General features: G+C 38.8%; 1 long non-coding RNA gene across 2 annotated transcripts in view; it reads left to right on the forward strand.

The window, feature by feature from the left end:
* LOC112444609 (uncharacterized) overlaps positions 1-20,871 on the forward strand; it is a 131,987-nt gene that overhangs the window by 53,962 nt on the left and 57,154 nt on the right. The window contains exon 3 of one of the 2 annotated variants that reach the window (XR_003032975.2): positions 6,415-6,580. The exons of the other annotated variant lie outside the window; for it this stretch is intronic. This is a non-coding gene — a long non-coding RNA (uncharacterized lncRNA). Of the gene's footprint in view, positions 1-6,414; positions 6,581-20,871 lie in introns of those variants that run through there. 2 annotated transcript variants of the gene reach the window in all.

Consider the following 20,871-nt stretch of genomic DNA (forward strand, 5'->3'; position numbering starts at 1 on the left):
AAAGTGGCAAGAGAAAAAGGAGATTCTCAAACCACTAAAGTGGGTTTGTACAGATCAGTACAGATCTTGTGGTCCAGCAAAGAACAGGATGATAAATTCAAAGTGATGAAGGAAAGAAAAATGCCAACCGAGCATACTTCATCCAACAATGAAAATGCTGTCTTTCAGAAATAAAGGTGAAATAAAGACTTTTCCTAACAAAAGTAGCCTGAGGAGTTTACCACCACTAAGCCTGCCTTATAAGAAATGCTGGAAAGAATTCTTTAAGCTGAAATGAAAGGATGCTAATTAGTAACATGAAAACATATGAAAATATACAACACACTAGTAAAGTTAATCATACGGTCAGATTCAGACTTGCTAACAAATAGTGCTGAAATAGGGTTGTCTGTTAACTACTTAACTGTAGTATAAAGGTTAAAGACAAAAACAGCTATACTACAATAATTTGTTAATGGATACACAATTTCAATAAAATACGTAAATTGTGACATCGGAAACATAAAAAAGGAGTACAAGGGTAGTTTTTGTGTGCAAAGTTACATTATCAGTGTAAATAGTGGGTTATGTTTAGTGTTTTATGCAAGCCTCACAGTAACCACAAAGCAAACACCGACAATAGATTCACAAATAATACAGAATGGGAACAAAAGGATAGCATTATGGAAAATAGGAAAAGCGATAGTAATCAAAATAATATGGTCCTGGCATAAAAACTAACAGACCGATGGAACACACTTGAGAGTTCAGACATAACCCTAACATGCAGTCAGTGAATGTTTGACAGTGGAACCTAGCATACTTAATGAGGAAAGGATAGTTCTTTCCATAAATAGTGCTGAGAAAATTTCAACAAGGAAATTTGACACCTACTTTACACCACTCACAAAAATTAACTCAAAATGGATTAAAGACTTAAACATAAGAACTGAACATGGAAAATTTCAAGATGAAAACATGGAGCTAAATCTCCTTAATATCAGTCTTGGCAGCAACTTTTTTCAATACTGCACCAAAAGTACAGGCACCAAAAGTAAAAATTAATCACCAGAACTATATCAAACTAAAAAGCCTCTCACAGCAGGAAAAAAAAGAAAATACATAAAATAAGGCAACCTATGGAAGGAGAGAAATGTTTTCAAATTGAAATCGTTTATCTGATGAGGAGTTAATATTCAAAATATATAAAGAATTAATACAGTTCGGTAGCAAAAAAATAATCAATCTGATTGAAAAATGGTCAGAGGCACTGACTAGACATTTGTCTAAAGAAGACATACAAATAGACAATAGGTATGTGAAAATGTGATGGATATCACTAAATGTCAGGAAAGTGATGCGAGTCAAAACCACAAGATATCCCCTCCTACCTGTCATAATGGCTGTTATCAACAAGGCAAAAGATAGCAAGTGTTAGCAAAACTGGAGAAAAGGGAACCTGTGCATTCAGGGCACTGTTTGTGGAATGCAGGGTGGTGCAGCCCCTATAGAAGAGTGTCGAGGCTTCTCAGAGTATTAAAACTATATCCACCACATGATCCCGCAAGTCCACTTCCAGGTATAGTCAAAGCCATTGGAATCAGGACCTTGATGAGATATATGTACTTTTTATAGGTACATGTATATCTATCTCTATCAGTCTATCGTGGAATTACTATCCAGCCATGAAAAAGGAAGGAAATTCTGTCATTTATAACGACACGGATGGACTTTGAAGAAATTTATGTTAAGTGAAATAAGTCAAACAGAGAAAGACATATTCTGTATTATATCTGTTATACAGAAATCTAAAATAATAACTGAAGTCATAGAGAGAGGGAGTAGAGTTGTGGTCACCAAGGGCTGGGTGTTGGGGGAAGTGGGGACATATTGATTAAAGGGCACACAATTCCAGTTATAAACTGAATGAGTTCTGGAAATCTAATGTATAACATGATTATATTTATTAATACATTATTATATACTTAAAAATGCTAAAAGAGTAGATCTTAGTGTTATTACTACACACACACACTGTAATTACATGACATGATAGATGTGTCATGTCACACCTAATCATGTTACATAGCTAATGCTATGGTGGTAATCATTTTCCTATATATAAATGTATCATATCAACACGTTGTGAGCCTTAGCCTTACACAATGTTACATGTCAATGATATCTCTATAATGCTTGAAAAAAAAAAAGAAATGATCTTTGCCTATAAGGCTTACCTGATGGCTCAAACAGTAACATGTCAGCCTGCAAGGTGGAAGACCTGGGTTCAATCCCTGGGTTGGGAAGATCGCCTGGAAAAGGAAATGGCAACCCACTCTAGTACTCTTGTCTGGAAAATCCCATGGACGGAGGACCCTGGTAGGCTACAGTCCATGGGGTCACAAGGAGTCAGACATGACTAAGCGACTTCACTTTCACCTATAAGTACATTATGATTTAGTTGTGTATAGAATAAAGCTAGCATATATTCAGTTCAGTTCAGTTCAGTCACTCAGTCATGTCTGAATCTTTGCGACCCCATGGACTGCAGCATGCTAGGCCTCCCTGTCCATCACCAATTCCCAGAGTTTACTGAATCTCATGTCCATTGAGTTGGTGATACCATCCAACTATCTCATCCTCTGTTGTCCCCTTCTCCTCCTGCCCCCAATCCCTCTCAGCATCAGGGTCTTTTCAAATGAGTCAGCTCTTTGCCTCAGGTGGCCAAAGTATTGGAGTTTCAGTTTCAGCATCAGTCCTTCCAATGAATATTCAGGACTGATTTCCTTTAGAATGGACTGGTTGGATCTTCTTGCAGTCCATGGGACTCTCAAGAGTCTTCTCCAACACTACAGGTCAAAAGCATCAATTCTTTGACGCTCAGCTTTCTTTATAGTCCAACTCTCACATCCATATATGACCACAGGAAAAACCATAGCTTTGACTAGATGGACCTTTGTTGGCAAAGTAATGTCTCTGCTTTTGAATATGCTATCTAGGTTGGTCATAACTTTCCTTCCAAGGAGTAAGCATCTTTTAATTTCATGGCTGCAGTCACCATCTGCAGTGATTTTGGAGCCCAGAAAAATAAAGTCTGACACTATTTCCACTGTTTCTCCATCTATTTGCCATGAAGTGATGGGACCAGATGCCATGATCTTTGTTTTCTGAATGTTGAGCTTTAAGCCAACTTTTTCACTCTCCCCTTTCACTTTCATCAAGAGGCTCTTTAGTTCTTCTTCACTTTCTGCCATAAGGGTGGTGTCATCTACATATCTGAGGTTATTGATATTTCTCCAAGCAATCTTGATTCCAGCTGGTGCTTCCTCCAGCCCAGCATTTCTCATGATGTACTCTGCATATAAGTTAAATAAGCATGGTGACAATATACAGCCTTGACATACTCCTTTTCCTATTTGGAATCAGTCTATTGTTCAATATATACTATGTGATAAATTGTAAGTGGTATATATAAAGATATGCATTTAGTCGACTATGTATTGGAGAAGGATAGAGGTGGAGAAGAAAAAAAATTAATTATAAAATAAAAATTGTTCAGGGTCAGGAATTTGACAAATGTTAAGCTAAATAACATCAGTCAGGTGGGCTTACGGAGTATCTCGGGGAAGGTCCCAGTATGAAGGATGGAATGTGTGTGTATCTGGTTCCCTAAAGAGGCTGATTCACATGATACTAGTCTTCACAGCTTTCTGGAAGCAGTACCAGTCAACATTTAGTCACTTTTCTTAAGTTGTATTAGGAACTAATCTACTTAATGTACAGTGTAACTCAAGTTATAAAATTTTAAACAGGATACAAATTTTATCCTTTTTTTTTACTTTCATGGATACTCATAAAAATATTCCTTGTACTGTTAATGAAATTTCTAACTCCACTGAAATATGCAAAATGCCACATTGCCTTCTATGCAAATTTAGTTTTTATACTCATAAGAAGAGCATGTACAGTCCACATTTAAGCAACAGTAATGTGTTACTAAAGCTAAGAAAATGAAATGAATTATACATAGATCTTACCCATCTCTCTTAGCCGATTGTATTACATTTAGGCGCCATGACATATGTTCAGCATATGCAACACTTTTTAAACCCTGACCTATTGTTACAGTTAGCACTTGCTATATAACAAACTACCTTGAGATGTAGTGACTTAAAACAACAGTGCATTATTGTTGCTCACTGTTTTGTGATTGGCTGTGCTCATGTAGGCTCTTGTCTGAGGTCATTCATATGGTTGCAGTCAGATAGCAGATGTGTCCCAGCTGAAGGCTCATTAGGCTGGATGTCCATGATAGCTTTCCACTCCCAAGTCTTGTGCCTCATCTGGAAGGCCCAGGACAGTTAGGGGTTGACTGGACATTTCTATCTATCCATAGAGCCTCTCCATTTGACTAGCTTCTTAGGATTCCCTTACAGCACAAAGGTCTCAGTATAGACTCCTTATGTGGTGACTGGTTTTCCCTTGAATACATATTTCAAGAAACCAAGGCAGAAACTCCATTCCTAAATGATTCAGTTTCAAAATTATGTATATTGTATATATTGTATATTATTATATATTAACGTAATATACAATATTAATGCATATATGTGGAATCTAGAAAAATAGGATAGATGATCTTATTTAAAAAACAGAAATAGAGACAAAGACAAAGACAAAGGGAACAAACTGGGAGGTGGGGATTGACACATATACATTATTGATGCTGTGTATAAAACAGATGACTAATGAGAACTTACTGTGCAGCACAGGGCAGTATACTAGGGCTCTGTAGAGTTGTAATAGGTTCTCTGTGGTGACTTAAATGGGAAGGAAACCCCCCCAAAATGGACTATATATATATATATATATATATATATATATATATATACATATAGCTGATTCACTTTGCTGTGCAGCAGAAACTGACACAGCAGTGTAAAGCAACTATACTCCAATAAACAAAATGAAGATGAAAAAATGAAAAACAAAAAACTCAAAAATGACCAAAAATCACTGTATACAGAAGGTGATTACTGGGAAGCTGTAGATCACTGGAGAATCCATCTTTGAAGACAAATGACCACATTGCTAATGTATATGTTATGGAAGTATGATGATATCCAGCTTGGATAGATGCTTTGTTGTACCCAGATATTTAGTCAGCAAGTATTACAAATCTCCTTTCAGAAACGTCCCTAGAATAATCATTGAAAATCTGCTCCAGAGTTTATAGCAGTTTAATAGATGATTTCGTTAATGATTATTAACTGTCTGCAATGTGCCAGAGGCTGTGCTGGACGCTGATGACTCCTAGATAGGTGGGGTAGACTCATGAGGACACTGGGGCTCAGAAAGCATGAAGGGAAGTAGGATTGTCTTCTCCTAAAGCAGCAGAGTCAGGCACTCATACAAGTGCAGGGGCCCTGGGAGGTAGGAAAGAAGACAGACAGGAGCAAAACAATATATTAGACTGATTTTATAAATAAGATTTAAAGTGTCTGCTATAATGTGCTCTGAAGATTGACCTTGGATATTTGAGAGATGTGTCTGTAATGTATAATAAAAAAAAATCCTTTATAGTGTCTCTTAAAATACACCTCAACCAAAAACACATTGAGTGAGTATCATGCTGCATAGCAATGGTTCTTAAGTTTTAGAGAAACTCAGCATCAACTGGAGGGGTGGTGAAAACCTGATGCTCATCCCATCCACAGAGTTTCTGCTTCAGAAGGTCTTTCCATCTAGTTCTCAGGCCATATGGATGATGCTTTTAAGTGGATCACACTTAAAAGAGAATCACTGCTGGGTGGTTATCCACATATAGAACAGTGGTTAAAAGCATAGATGTCGAGTCATAGAAAAGACACAGCGATGCATCTTAAACATGTTACCTAATCTTTCTGGCTTGATTTACCAGGTTTTATAAGGAAGATACTTAATTGTAGCTACCTCTTTGGGTTGTTGTGCAGAAGAAATGGTATATAGAAAGAGTTCAATAAATGTTAATCACCCTAATAATTATAATTATAGAAGAGATATGTCCTATTCTCATATATCTTACCCGAGACGTTGTGTGACTGTGCAGTGGTGCACCTGTTTGCTCTGCAATCATCTTCCAGACTATATAACTGATAACTGTGGGCTTTGTGCCTTTCCTGCCTCCTTTGGAAAAGAAGAAATAACAGAACTTTCTGATTATCTGTTTTCTTCCTTATACAGTACATAAAATATAACAACTAAAATTTTAAAAATAATCTACAGACTTAAACATAAATCTTGCTGTTTTCAAGTTAAACTCCTCCTGGGATTGGTATTAAAGGGGAATTAGGTTTGCATTAGTTGAGCTTTGCAGGATGCCCAGATAATGCCTCCGCAATCAAAATGTAATTATAAAATAGGAATGTTTCTAATGCAAATATTTTTTCTTTTCAGTGTGAACTATAACAGTCAAGCATGTGGTTGCATTAAGGTGAAGATAACAGATTAAGTTCAAGATTTTATCAAGCTGTGTGGTCACACAGAGAGCAATAGTCAACAACAGCAATCCAATAATAAATAAAATTTATTTCCTTGACTATCAATAAATGTCATAACTCTTGCTTCTCCGGTGAAATGGTCTCCCTTTTGAGGCTGCTGGGGGTGCATAGGATGGAAATGTCTTCCTGCCTTTGTTTTTCTTGTGTAATTACTTTATCCATGGGCTCCCACTCCATTCGTTTCTGTGCCTCAGTTTACTTATCCAAACTGGAATTACATTTTTCAATGTATTATTTGTAGAACACTAGTCAGATGCTCAGTACAAAAAGTTGTCAAAAAACTTCTAGAAGCATGTTAAGCTCTATCTTCTTCAAGAGTCAAGACCCATTTTTGCATTAGAAAAACTTTGAGAATTCCTATTCTAAAAAAGAAAATCCATTTTTCAGCTATAATAGACCATGGATATTTCATAGCAGCTGAATATCTGAAAGATATAATTCTTTGGTTTCCCCTACAGTTTCCCCCACAGCCAGTCTCTCCCATCAGGAAGCTTCCATAAGCCTCTTATCCTTCTCTATCAGAGGGGCAGACAGAATGAAAACCACAATCATAGAAAACTAACCAAACTGATCACATGGACCACAGCCTTGTCTAAACTCAGTGAAACTATGAGCCATGCCGTGTAGGGCCACCCAAGATAGACAGGTCATGGTGGAGAGTTCACACAAAACATGGTCCACTGGAGAAGGGAATGGCAAAACACTTCAGTATTCTTGCCATTAGGACCCCCATGAGCAGTATGATAAGGCAAAAAGATATGACACTGAAAGATGAACTGCCCAGGTCAGTAGGCACCCAATATAATACTGGAGATCAGTGGAGAAATAACTCCAGAAAAAATGAAGAGACAGAGCCAAAGCAAAAACAATGCCTAGTTGTGGATGTGACTGGTGATGGAAGTAAGGTACGATGCCATAAAGAGCAATATTGCATAGGAACCTGGAATATTAGGTCCATTAATCAAGATAAATTGGAAGTGGTCAACAGGAGATGCCAAGAGTAAACATAGACATTTTAGGAATCACTGAAGTAAAATGGACTGGAATGGGTGAATTTAATTCAGATGACCATTATATCTACTACTGTGGGCAAGAATTCCTTAGAAGAAATGGAGTAGCCCTCACAGTCAACAAAAGAATACAAAATACAGTACTTGGGTGCAATCTCAAAAATGACAGAATGATCTCTTTGTTTCCAAGGCAAACCATTCAGTATCACAGTAATACAAGTCTGTGCCCCAAGTACTAATGCTGAAGAAGATGAAGTTGAACAGTTCTATGAAGCCCTACCAGAGAAGGCAATGGCACCCCACCCAGTACTCTTGCCTGGAAAATCCCGTGGATGGAGGAGCCTAGTGGGCTACAGTCCATGGGGTCGCTAAGAGTTGGACACAACTGAGCGACTTCACTTTCACGTTTCACTTTCATGCATTGGAGAAGGAAATGACAACCCACTCCAGTGTTCTTGCCTGGAGAATCCCAGGGACGGGGGAGCCTGGTGGGCTGCTGTCTATGGGGTTGCACAGAGTCAGACATGACTGAAGCGACTTAGCAGCAGCAGCAGCATGAAGCCCTACAAGAACTTCTAGAACTAATATCAAAAAAAGATATCCTTTTCATCATAAGGGACTGGAATGCAAAAGTAGGAAATCAAGTAATACCTGGAGTAACAGGCAAGTTTGGCCTTGGGGTACAAAATGAAGCAGGGCAAAGGCTAACCGAATTTTGCCAAAAGAATGCACTGGTCATAGCCAACACCCTCTTCCAACAACACAAGAGATGAGTCTACACCTGGACATCACCTAATGGTCAATACCAAAATCAGATTAATAGTATTCTTTGAAGCTGAAGATGGAGAAGCTCTATACAGTCAGCAAAAACAAGACCGGGAACTGACTGTTGCTCATATCACGAATTCCTTATTGCCAAATTCAGACTTAAACTGAAGAAAGTAGGGAAGACCACTAGACCATTCAGGTATGGCCTAAATCAAATCCCTTACAATTATACAGTGGAAGTGACAAATAGATTCAAGGGATTTGATCTGATAGAGTGCCTGTAGAACTGTGGAGGGGTTTCATGACATTGTACAGGAAACAGTTATCAAGACCATCCCTAAGAAAAAGGAATTAAAAAAGGCAAAATGGTTGTCTGAGGAGGCCTTACAAATAGCTGAGAAAAGAAGAGAAGCAAAAGGCAAAAAAGAAAAGGAAAGATATACCCATTTGAATGCAAAGTTCAAAAGAACAGAAAGGAGAGATAAGAAAGCCTTCCTCAGTGATCAATGCAAAGAAAAAGAGGGAAAAAATAGAATGGGAAAGACTAGAAATCTCTTCAAGAAAATTAGAGATTAGGGAACGTTTCATGCAAAAATGGACACAATAAAGGCCAGAAATAATATGGACCTAACAGAAGCTGAAACTCCAATATTTTGGCAACCTGATGTGAAGAGCTGACTCATTTGAAAAGCCCGTGATGGCTGGGAAAGATTGAGGGCAGGAGGAGAAGGGGATGACAGAGGATGAGATGGTTGGATGACATCACTGAGATGGACATGGGTTTGGGTAGCTCTGGGAGTTGGTGATGGACAGGGAGGCCTGGCGTGCTGCGGTTCATGGGGTCACAAAGAGTCAGACAAGAATGAGCAACTGAACTGAACTGACTGAACAGAAGAAGATATTATGAAGAGGTGGCAAGAATACACAGAAAAACTATACAGAAAAGATCTTCATGACCCAGTTAACCATGATGGTGTGATCACTCACTTAGAGCCAGACATCCTGGAATGCGAAGTCAAGTGGGCCTTATGAAGTATCCCTATGAACAAAGCTAGTGGAGGTGATGGAATTCCAGTTGAGCTATTTCAAATCTTAAAAGATGATGCTATTAAAGTGCTGCACACTATATGCCAGCAAATTTGGAAAACTCAACAGTAGCCACAGGACTGGAAAAGGTCAGTTGTCATTCTGATTCCAAATAAAGGCAATAGCAAAGAATGTTCAAACTACTGCACAATTGCACTCATCTCACATGCTAGCAAAGTAATGCTTAAAATTTTCCAAGCCAGGCTTCAACAGTGCATGAACTGTGAACTTCCAGATGGTCAAGCTGGATTTAGAAAAGGCAGAGGAATCAGAGATCAAATTGCCAACATCCATTAGATCATGGTAAAAGCAAGAGAGTTCCAGAAAAGACATCTACTTCTGCTTTATTGACTATGCCAAAGCCTTTGACTGTGTGGATCACAACAAACTGTGGAAAATTCTTAAAGAGATGGGGATACCAGGCCACCTAACCTGCCTCTTGAGAAATCTGTATGCAGGTCAAGAAGCAACAGTTAGAACTGAACATGGAACTATGGACTTGTTCCAAATTGGGAAAGGAGTATGTCAAGGCTGTTATTGTCACCATGTTTATTTAGTTTATATGCAGAGTACATCATGCGAAATGCTGGGCTGGATGAAGCACAAGCTGGAGAAAGACTGTCAGGAGAAATATCAGTAACCTCAGATGTGCAGATGACACCACCCTTATGGCAGAAAGCGAAGAGGAACAAAAGAGTCTCTTGATGAAAATGAAAGAGGAGAGTGAAAAAGCTGGCTTAAAACTCAGCATTCAAAAATGATACAGTCCCATTGTTTCATTGCAAATAGATGGGGAAACAGTGATAGACTTTCTTTTCTTGGGCTCCAAAATCACTGCAGATGGTGACTGCAGCAAATGAAATTAAAAGATCCTTGCTTCTTTCAAGAAAAGCTCTGACCAACCTAGACAACATATTAAAAAGCAGAGATATTACTTTGCCAACAAAGGTCCATCTAGTCAAAGCTATGGTTTTTCTAGTAGTCAAGTATGGATGTGAGAGTTGGACTATAAAGAAAGCTGAGCACTGAAGAATTGATGCTTTTGAACTGTGGTGTTGGAGGAGACTCTTGAGAGTCCCTTGGACTGCAAGGAGATCAAACCAGTCAGTCCTGAAGGAAATCAGTCCTAAATATTCATTGGAGGACTGATGTTGAAGCTGAAACTCCAATACTTTGGCCACCTGATTCGAAGAACTGACTCCTTGGAAAAGACCCTGATGCTGGGAAAGATTGAAGGAAGGAGGAGAAGGGGCTAATAGAGGATGAGATGGTTGGATGGCATCACCAACTCAATGGACATGAGTTTGAGCAAACTCCAGGAGTTGGTGATGGACAGGGAAGCTTGGTGTGCTGCAGTGCATAGGGTCACAAATAATTGTGCATGACTGAGAAGCTGACTGATAATTCTTTGGGGTATCCTACGTCAAGCTATAATTGTCTCACACTTCAGTTCAATTCAGTTCAGTTCAGTTGCTCAGTCGTGTTTGACTCTTTGAGACCCCATGAATCGCAGCATGCCAGGCCTCCCTGTCCATCACCAACTCACACTTAGTGGATAGTAAATTCATAAACTGTCAATCAGTGATACTTTATGTAGCAAAACTATTCTTTGGAAATACATGGAAAAAAGACATTCATAGATATACAATAACTGAGAGATGTCTATAGGTACCTGTCCTATAAGAATGCCCTTCATGTTGAAAGGAAATGACACTCAATGTGAAATCAAATACACAAGAAAGAATGAAGAGTAGAGAAATTTAAATTTTCAGTAAGTAAAAATTACTCTCACCATGTATTTTTGTTTTCTCTTGATTTCTTAGAAATACCCATCAGATTGTTTAAAGCAATGATTATAAGGTTATTATGGCATTCAGTTGTAGATGCAGTAACATGATGATAATAGCACAAAGAGGGGAACGGAGGTGTGTTTTAGAAGAATTAGGTCAGTAAAATCTGAAGTGGATAGTGATATATTGAGATGAGAAGGTGGGGTAAGTGGGGAGATGTTGGCCAGAGGATGCAAATTTGCAGTTATGTAGGGTGAATAAGTCTAGAGATCTGACATGTAGCAATGTCCAGTAGAGTACAGTAAGTCCCCTACATATGAACCTTCAAGTTGAGAACGTTCAAAGATTCCGAAGGGCGTTCGTGTGTCCGGTCACATATATCAGTTCACGTCTGGTATACATCGTCACATGTGTGAATGCTCTACAGGTGGTTGTGCTTTTGTGTGCTTTACTGTACCTACTGTACCGAGGACAGTAGTCCCCACCTCTCCCCCGCCCCTCACTCCTCCAGTCGGTAACACACTTTGCCTGTTCACTTTATGTCAGCCCCTATTTGCCCGCTGTTGTGTTCTATGACTGTACTTTTCTAGGTACTGTACTGTAAGATTAAAAATGTTTTCTTTATTTTTTGTTTGTTTTTAATGTATTATTTGTGTGAAAAGTATTATCAACCTATTACAGTACAGTACTGCATAGCCAGTTGTGTTAGCTGAGTACATAGGCTAACTTTGTTGGACTTATGAATGAATTGGACTTAAAAACACACTCTCGAAATGGAACCCTTTGGTATGTCATTATGACTTATGGTATAATATTACATTGCATCCTGGAAATTTGCTAAGAGAGTAGATCTCAGGTGCCCTCAGGATACACACAAAAGTTGTAACTGTACAGAGATGGATATATTACTTAGCTTGACTATAGTAATCATTGTCTTGTATATATAGATATAAATATATATGTACATACATCATACTGTATACCTTAAACATATACAATTTTTATTTTTAAAGATGCATGTTGTGATGTCTAGTGTAAGCCACTTTGAAACTTAAATTTAAAAATTTAGAATAAAATTTCAACAGTAATTAAATGGTTTATGAAAAAAATATTGGTTTAACACAAAAAGCGGTGGTAAAGGGAAAAAAATACATGAAACATACAGAAAACAAGTTGCAAAATGACAGCCATAAATCCAACAATGTCAATAATTGTATTAAGTATGAATGCACTAAAGACTTCAATTAAACATATAAATGATCAGTCTACATAAGAAAAGACTGGATTTAATGATACTTACTATATGCCTGTGGAGAAGGCAATGGCACCCCACTCCAGTACTTTTGCCTAGAAAATCCCATGGACGGAGGAGCCTGGTGGGCTGCAGTCCACGGGGTCGCTAGAGTCGGACACAACTGAGCGACTTCACTTTCACTTTTCACCTTCATGCATTGGAGAAGGAAATGGCAACCTACTCCAATGTTCTTGCCTGGAGAATCCCAGGGATGGGGAAGCCTGGTGGGCTGCTGTCTATGGGGTCGCACAGAGTCGGACATGACTGAAGCGACTTAGCAGCAGCAGCAGCAGCAACTATATGCCTGAATCTACGACAACATTGTAAACCAACTATACTTCAATAAAAAAAGATTTAATGATGATTTTCTGTACAGTAGACATAGTTTAGATTCAGAGGTATAGACAGGTTGGAATTTTAAGAAAGGAACAAAATGTACCATACAAACAGTAACTGGAAGAGACCTGAAGTGCCTATATTTAATAAATAATAGAAACATTTAATTTAAAAATCTAAAAGTAAATAAATAAATGAAAATCTATATTTAAAAAATACTAGAAAGTATTTTTGCAAATATATTATTGAAAATCTAGATATGCTTTTAAAATGTGCAAGGGGACACAGTAAATTTTTAAAATTTATATATGAGGCTGTGGAAGTAAAACTGTTTGAAGCCTGCTCTTCTACACAAATTTTGGCATGGTACTGAAAATAAATTAATTTTCATGGAGTTCTGACTTAACCAAAATCATATACTTTTTGCAAAGTCAATATTAAAAGCTGTATTCTCTTTTTCAGTCCTGAATTTCTTGCCTATTTTGAAGAACAACCATAGGAGAATCATTAAGTTCATAGATTCTGGAGCATCATTTATAAAAGCCATTAAAAAGAATACATTTGAATCAGTTCTAATGAGGTGGATGAAACTGGAGCCTATTATACAGAGTGAAGTAAGCCAGAAAGAAAAACACCAATACAGTATACTAACTCATATATATGGAATTTAGAAAGATGGTAACAATAACCCTGTATACGAGACAGCAAAAGAGACACTGATGTATAGAACAGTCTTTTGGACTCTGTGGGAGAGGGAGAGGGTGGGATGATTTGGGAGAATGACATTAAAACATGTATAATATCATATATGAAACGAGTCACCAGTCCAGGTTTGATGCACAATACTGGATGCTTGGGGCTGGTGCACTGGGATGACCCAGAGGGATGGTATGGGGAGGGAGGAAGGAGGAAGGTTCAGGATGGGGAACACATGTATACCTGTGGTGGATTCATTTTGATATATGGCAAAACCAATACAATATTGTAAAGTTAAAAAATAAAATAAAAAAAATAGAAAAGCCTAATTCAAAAAAAAAAAAAAAATAATTCAAATTCCAACAACAAAAAATTCTAATTCCAACTCTTGTCTACTGGGTGACCCTGTAGAATATTCTCAACTTCTCTGTGCCTCAATGACTTTATCTGTAAAGTGGGGATAATAAGGGTATACATCTCATAGGAATTTTGTGAGTTAATACATGCAGAAGATTTAGAACAATACCTGCTACAAGGAAAGTACTCTACAAATGTGAGTTATTTTTATTCAGGGTTTTGGCATGTTCCAGTAAACGTGCTGGAGATAAATCATTATCACAGCTGCCAGCACATTTCCACAACGCTGGCACAGATTTTAGAGCTCCTGACTCAGACGTTGAGTCTACATCTGGACCTCAAGCCATTTTAGCAGTCAGCATTAGAGAGATTGAGTTGCAAAGAGATAGCGGTGAAGGGAAAACCTTGCTAACAAGATAATATGTGCTGAACTCAGCAGGTTTGTGTGTTACTGCTGATGAAGGAGAGACAGTGCAAAATGTGAGACATGGGACCCTCCGAAGAAAGTTGGTTATCATGTGTATAATTTATTGCTTGCTGGAAGACTAGAAGCAGAACACTGGGTCAGCAGGATGGCCAAGAGGCAGCTCACTGACCTTAGACACTCATAAAGAACAACTTTATTTTCCAGCCCTCTGCTCCTCACTTCCCTTCGTGAGCTCTGTGTGCCTGGTTCCCCCTCCCTGAGACACAAGCAATGTTCTCTTACCCTGTGCCTTTGTTCACAGGGGTCACTTTTCTGGAATATATCCCTCCCTCTTGGTCCTTTTCCTTTCTCAACTTTGCCACCTGCTTCATTCAACTGAGAACTTATTATGGCCTGAAAACTGAGATGAGCACTGAGGACACAAATTCATACAATTTTAGAATCAAGCATGAGTGAGGGCCCTTATCACACTTTATTATAGTTGTGCACAGTCAGTGTTGGCACAGGTGTTCTGTGAGTGCAGACAGGGTATCTCACCTAGCCTGGGGATGACCAGCAGCCACCGCTTGAATGGTTTAGTGAATGGTAGTCAACTGTATAGATATAGAGAAGAAACAAAAGGCAAGAAACACAGGGATAGGACAGAGGGGAGAGTGTGCTTGCTCCGTAAGGCACACGGTGGGGAAGTGATGAAGAGTGAAGCCGGGAACATAGACGATGCTCAGACCAATAAAGAGCTTGGAATGATGAATGCCTTGCCGAGGACTTGGACTTCATTGTGGCCATCATGGGGAGAGGCCTTCGGGTAGAATTGTGCTTTAGACAGGTTTGCATTTTTCAGAAAGAGAGCACCGATGGAAGTGTGAAGACTGGATGGATTTTAAAAAGTGTGGACAAGAATGGAGTCACCCATCTATTTAGGGGACTATTGAAAAAGATCAATAAGGAGAAGATGAGGACCTACACTAAGTCACCGATGGTGAGAAAGAGCAAAAGGATCGATCTGAAAGACTCTTGGAGAGAAATCAGTCAGTGTTCCTTCAGATCTAATTGGATATGTGAAGTGAGGTAGAACAGAGATACAGGGTGACACTCAGATTTGTGACTTTGGTACCCGTGCAGATGGTGGTACCACTTTCCTGAGAAGGTATATAGGAAGTGAGGTAAGGGGGTCAGACTGTATTTGAACATATCCCCTTTAGATTCAGTTATTTATGTGTTTAAAAATATTTGCAGAGAAGCTGCTTCCTGGGTGCCAAAGGCACTAGACATATAGCAGTGAACAAAATAAACATTAATTCCTGCCCTTATACCCAGAAGGTAACTGTGAACAGCCCAGGAGGTGATTGAATTGGTGGAAGATTTGGTCTAGAAATGTCGATCCAAAGGAAAGCAGCTTATAGCTAAGAATTGTAACTATCACTTAAGTTTCTGTACTTTAAAAGAATCTTAGTGCATAAAGAAAAAGATGGTTTAGCAGAAGAATTTACACAAATGTGGGTCAGAAATATAATCATCAAAAAGACTGATGCCAAAGTACATTGCGTAAGTGGATATAAAGTATTTGAATTCAGGAGGTGATAATGTACCTCTGTACCTAAAGAAGACTCTGTACCACACTCTAAATGGGATGTAGGACATTTACAGAAGAGTGACGGTGAGGGGGAAACAATCGCAAAGATGTCTAATGAGGAATGGTTGCATCACATGGAGATGGTTAGCCTGGAGAAAGTGATCACAATTGTCTTCATAGAGTTAATGCTGTTAGAACTCCAAGGGGGATAACTAGTATCAGTGGGAGGACATTATAGGGAGAAAATCAATCGTAAGATTTGAAAACTGGCAACTCCCAGAATCTTCAGGGTAAGTCAGCAAGCCAGAGAACCAGAAAAACTGATGGTCTAGTTCCAGTCTGGAGGCCGGCGGGCTCAAAACCCAGGGGGAGCTGATCTTTCTATTTAAGCAAAGGCAAGAAAAATGCTGATGTCCTAGTCTGAAGGCCATCAGACAGAAAAGATATTTCTCTTGCTTACAGGAGGATTTCCCATTTTTGTTCTATTCAGGACTTCAGCTAATTGGATGTTGTCCACCCATATTAGAAAGACCATCTGCTTTACTCAGTTTCCCCGTTTAAGCCTAAGAGAAATAACCTAGAATAGTGATAGAACAAATAACTGGGCACACCATGACCCAATCAGGATAGCACATAAAATTAACCATTACAAGTGAGAATTGTTTCTACGTGGGGATTGGCCAACCTCCATCTCAGAGTAGACACCTGGTCAGGATTTTTAGTCCCACTAAACAAGTGAACTTTTGGATGTTTATTCAAAGCTTAGTTCAAACAAGCTTCGCATTCTTAAAAATTAAAAAAAAAAAAAAAATCGCTCCACGCTTATCAGTCCCTGTGTTCTCAAAGCGCGAAGCCCAGACAACTAACTATACATTGGTCAAGGTCAGCAGTGGCTCGCTGCCTTTCACAATCACTGTCTAACCCACTTCCCAAGCCAAGAACATCAGCAGAAGCCAAGTCCTCCTCTCATCAGTTCAGAATTCTGTTTGCCGTTTTTGCCTTCCCTATTGTTTCTCCTCAAGGACCAGACTCAAACTTAAGAGAAAGGAGAATGAGAGCACTTCAAATGTATTTTTAATTAGAGGACTTTTATCTGTCCCAACGCGCTGTAAAACTCCAGGCTCTGACCGTGCCCTAGTTCCCATTTAATCTTCATTTCTCCATTTCTCGTCAGCTGTGTGTGCAGATGCTAAAATCGTGTTTGTTTATCACGGGGCCGGGAAGATTTATGGTTGGGTGCCTGTTGGGCTGCCTTCCCCGCTCTCTTGGCATGGCTCCTGAGCTTCACAGCACGGGGGACTCTTAAACATGCTTAATGGGGGAGTTGGTCGCACATGTTCCCTGTAGTTGTCATCTGGTGATTTTTCAGCTTATGCTTTGGTTGAAGTTAAGGTAATTACAAAGTTATTATTTGTCATTTCCATTGTCTTTGGGGTCAGAAAGACATCTGCTGAAAGTTAGCATCATCTGTCATTTACAGCAGCCTGTGGTCAGCACCTGAGTGAACGTAAAAAATGAGGGAAGGAAATTGGTGCAGCCTCTATGGAGAACAGAGAGGAGGTTCCTTAAAAAAATGTTATACGATGATCCTACAGTTTCACTTCTGGGCATATATCTGGAGAAGATTCTAACTTGAAAAGATACATCTCAGGGTTCATGGCAGCACTATTTACAATAGCCAAGACATGGAAGCAACCTAAGTGTCCACTGACAGATGAATGGGTAAAGAAGATGTGGTACATGTATACAGTGGAATATTACTCAGACACAAAAGTTAATGAAATGATGCCATTTACAGCAACATAGACGGACCCAAAGATTATCATACTCAGTGAAATAAGTCAAAGAATGACAAATGCCACGTGATATCACTTATATGTGGCATCTTAAAAAAATACAAATGAGCTTATTTACAAAATGGAAATGGATTTACAGACACAGAAAACAAACTTATGGTTGACCAAAGTAGATAGCTAGAGGTGAGAGAGGTTCCCCCCCAGCCCCAGTGGCTAGTGCTAATAAGAGTGTGGCAATCCCATAAAAAATGAGAGGAGCTGGGTGTCTATGCAGGATAGCTCTGTGTGTGTGTGTGTGCAGATGCATGTGCACAAGTATGCACACATACAAAAAAACCCGACCTCACTGTGAAGTTTCATGAAGCCTGTACCTCCTTGCCGCACTCACAGTGATGGACTGGAAGGGAACATGGGATGCTGTTGTTCAGAGTAGTCCCAGGGTTTTCAAAATGCTAAAGTGGAGAAAAGTAATGGAGTCAGATGAACTATTCAGAATCCTTTCTGCTGTGCTATTTTATTCCCTAACATGCTGCACATAATTTTCTTTGCAAAATCAAAATGAGATGCTGTATTACCTACCCAGTGAAGAAAAATGTGGTGTATACGATCAGTGCTGGCATTTTGAGCCCACTGATACTTTAATGTTTATAAATCTGAAGTCTTAGGTTGATTTTTCAGTTCAGAGTTAGAAAACTTCTTTAGGAAAGTGTCGGGTAGGAGTATTTTAGACATTTGGGGTCATGTAATCTCTATCTCCTAGACTCATCACTGGAGTTAGGTCTGACTCTTTGCAACTCAATGGACTGTAGCCCACCAGTGTTCTCTGTCCATGGGATTCTCCAAGCAAGAATACTGGAATGGGTTACCACTTCCTCCTTCAGGGGATCTTCCTGACCCAGGGATTGAACCCGAGTCTCTTCTGTCTCCTATATTGGCAGGCGGGTTCTTTACCACTAGTGCCACCTGGGAAGCCCTTGATAAGTTTAGGGCATCTTATTCTCTTCTTATATAGGGTTTCCCAGGTGATGTAGTTGTAAAGTTGCCAATGCAGGAGACACAAGAGACATAGGTTTGATCCCTGTGCCAGGAAGATGCCCTGGAGGAGGAAAAGGCAACCTGCTCCAGTATTGCTACCTGGAAAATTCCATGGAAAATGGAGCATGGCAGGCTCCAGTCCATAGAGTCCCAAAGAGTATGCGAGACACACACACACACACACACACACACACTCTCCTTTTCTCTCGCGCGCGCGCTCTCTCTCCCCTTTTATGCAAAGAAGTTCTTAAAAAGAATAGGAAAACAGAACCAATTTGAACTTTCATAAGGAAATTAAACTAAAATCAAAGATGCTTACTTGGATGTTTAAAAGTATGGGGAAGAATTAAGAAAAGTGTTAAAGTTTGCCAAAATTCAAGAATAAATTAAGTAAGGCCCACTTTTAGTATATGGGGTTTTTTTTTTTTCCCTCGCTGAGAAATTAATTCTGAGAAACTTTCTCTTCCTCTAAGGGTAGAAAGCAGGGAGTTTGAGAGACTTTTGATAAGATGCAGTGTTCATTACTTGAACACCAGCCTACATGTACATCAAATCCAACCAGGTTTTTCAGGTGTATGGTTGAAGGTTTATGCAGACTTGCTGAAAGAGTTCCTTTCGTGTGCTAATATATATCTGCTACTTTCCAAACACAGCTACTCATTATAAAGGTTGCAGAGAGACTAAAAACGGTTGTGAAAGTAATAGCAATCTTTGTACATTTGAAATAGGGGATAAATTGCTTCAGATAGGGTATACATTGATGCAATTTACATGAATCAGGAAAAAAGATGAAATGTGTCTATTTTGGCATCTAAAAAGCTCTGTGAAGATATTGCCTTTAATATCGATTAACTTTAGTACTAACTTAAAATGACAAAAATGTAATGACTTACTGTTATAAGTCTTAGCTATATCTGTTTTCTTTCAGATAGTGTTCCAGTAAATTATATACATAGATATGAGTTAATATACATGAGTTATATACCTACAAGTGTTAATATAAATGTAAGTAAAAATGTGGTTATTCTAACTGCTGAGAGACTTTTGCTGCATTCCGCATTTGATACAAGCAATTGATTGATTGCTGCAAGACCAATAGTTGGTATACACATCATACATTTGTGTTAATTGCAACGACATAAAAATATCAATTTAAAATAAAATTAAAAATAATAAAATGTAGAAAGTCCTGACATTTTAGAATATGAACAATGTACACAAATTTCAAAAGTGTGTTAAATACTTTTTCATGTATTAAATTAGAATAATTAATAAAATTACTTTTAAAGTTGTATATTTAAATTATAGTCTGAAACAGTGGCAGATTGTATTTTCTTGGGCTCCAAAATCACTGTGGATGGTGACTGAAGCCATGAAATTAAAAGACGCCTGCTGCTTGGAAGAAAAGCTATGACAAACCTAAACAGTTTTATTTTTATTTTTTAATATAAATTTATTTATTTTAATTGGAAGCTAATTACTTCACAATATTGTATTGGTTTTGCCATACATTGCCATGAATCCGCCACAGGTGTACGTGTGTTCCCCATCCTGAACCCCCCTCCTACCTCCCTCCCCATACCATCCCTCTGGGTCATCCCAGTGCACCAGTCCCAAGCATCCTGTATCATGCATCGAACCTGGACTGGCAATTCGTTTCACATATGATATTATACATGTTTCAATGCCATTCTCCCAAATCATCCCACCCTTGCCCTCTCCCACAGAGTCCAAAAGACTGTTCTATACATTTGTGTCTCTTTTGCTGTCTCGCATACAGGGTTATCATTACCATCTTTCTAAGTTCCATATATATGCATTAGAATACTGTATTGGTGTTTTTCTTTCTGGCTTACTTCACTCTGTATAATAGGCTCCAGTTTAATCTACCTCATTAGAACTGATTCAAAACAGATTTTTAAAAAGCAGAGATATCACTTTGTTGACAAAGGTCCATCTAGTCAAAGCTATGATTTTTCCAGTAGTCATGTATGGATGTGGGAGTTGGACTATAAAGAAAGCTGAGCGCTGAAGAATTGATGCTTTTGAACTGTGGTGTTGGAGAAGGCTGTAGAGAGTCCCTTGGACTGCAAGGAGATCCTACCAGTCCATCCTAAAGGAAATCAGTCCTGAATATTCATTGGAAGGACTGATGCTGAAGCTGAAACTCCAATATTTTGGCCAC

This window comes from Bos taurus, chromosome 27 (assembly GCF_002263795.3).
Source record: "Bos taurus isolate L1 Dominette 01449 registration number 42190680 breed Hereford chromosome 27, ARS-UCD2.0, whole genome shotgun sequence".
Lineage (NCBI taxonomy): Eukaryota > Metazoa > Chordata > Mammalia > Artiodactyla > Bovidae > Bos > Bos taurus.